The sequence below is a fragment of the Montipora capricornis genome, unplaced genomic scaffold, assembly GCF_036669925.1.
Source record: "Montipora capricornis isolate CH-2021 unplaced genomic scaffold, ASM3666992v2 scaffold_500, whole genome shotgun sequence".
Lineage (NCBI taxonomy): Eukaryota > Metazoa > Cnidaria > Anthozoa > Scleractinia > Acroporidae > Montipora > Montipora capricornis.
Window position 1 is genome coordinate 367501 of NW_027180240.1, and position 1731 is coordinate 369231.

Genomic DNA, 1731 nt, shown 5'->3' on the forward strand with positions numbered 1-1731 from the left:
TCAACGGAGTTGATAATGTAAATTGGCCACCGTACAGAGATTCTAAAAGCTGACGTTTCGAGCGTTAGCCCTTCGTCAGAGCGAATCAAGGGATTATGGGTTACATCGTAGAGTAGGAGCTACGCTATTGGTGGTAACATGGCAACGTGAAAAATAGGAATATATTAGTTAAATGAAAAGCGTTCGTTAATACCGTGAGGATTAAGGGTGCCGATTTGAAAGATGAATTTTTGTTCCAGATTCTTGCGGCTTTCCGTAGTACCTAGATGTAGGGAAAGGCCGCAGATAGCCATGTGTTTTTTGGAGTGGTTAGGCAGATTAAAATGGCGAGCGACTGGCTTAGATGCATCCTTGTCATTTTTCTCAACATCGTGAAGGTGTTCGCGGAATCGGTCACTTGTCTCACCAATGTATAATTTATTGCAGAACGTACAGGTTATGCAATAAATGACATTTGCGGAGGTACATGTGAAACGATCGGTGATCTTAACAGATCGCTTAGGTCCCGATATTTTGCTAGTGTTAACAATGAAAAGACAAGTTTTGCATCGTGAGCGCGCGCATTTGAAAGTGCCGGGTTGCTCGTTAGTTTTGAACGCACTTCTGACTAAAAAGTTACCTACGTTTTTGTCGCGTCTGAATGAAATAAGTGGAGGTTGCGAACAGATTCTACCAGTCTCGGGATCATTTTGGAGTAATTTAAAATTACTAAGAATGATGCTTTTGACTGCGTGATTATGAGGATGGAAAGTGAGGGTGAATGGAATTCTGTCATTCTTATCTTTTTGTGACCTTTGTAGTGATGACTGTCGATCAAATTGTTGGGCGCGATGATGGCCCGCTTTGACCACAGAGACAGGATAGCCACGTTTTTCGAAGAACTGGCACATCTCCTCTTATTTGCTGGAAAAATCGGAGTCATCACTACATAGACGTCGAAGTCTAAGAAATTGAGAATAAGGAATGGAGTTCTTGACATGTGATGGATGTGACGATGAATACAACAAATAACTGTGTGAATCTGTAGGTTTGTAATGCACACTAGTACATAGCACGTTGCCTCTAATAGAAACTTTGATATCTAGGAAAGCCAATGAAGTTTTCGAAATTCCCAGGTATATTTAAGAGCCGGATGAAAAGAGTTGACGGAGGTTATAAATTGATCGAGTTCTTCCCTGCTGGATGAAATAGCGCCGATGCAGTCGTCGATGTAGCGGCCGTAGAGTTCAGGTTTGGGGCCGTTGTACTGATTAAAAAATTGGTGTTCAACATATCCTACAAAAAGATTGGCATAGCTAGGTCCCATTCTTGTGCCCATCGCTACACCATTAATTTGTTTGTAATAGTTGCCGGCGAATGAAAAACAGTTAAGCATTAAAACTAGTTCGGCAAGGCGGAGGAGCGTTTCCGAGCTAGGTTCTTTGACAGTGCGTTGATCGAAAAAGTGTTTAAGTGCTTGAAGACCTTCGCTATTAGGAATGACTGTGTATAGAGATGTAATGTGCATGGTGAAAATAAGTTTGTCTTGGCCGGTGAATTTGAAATCGCTGAAATTTTGTAGTGCGTGTGTACTGTTTTTAATGTATGATGCCAAAGATTTGACGATAGGCGTCATAATCCTGGCTAAGTAGCTAGAAATGAGTTCGTTGGGGCAACTACAGGCAGAAACGATAGGGCGAACTGGGTTTTTGGTTTTGTGAATTTTAGGCAAGAAGTAAAATCACGAAGTTC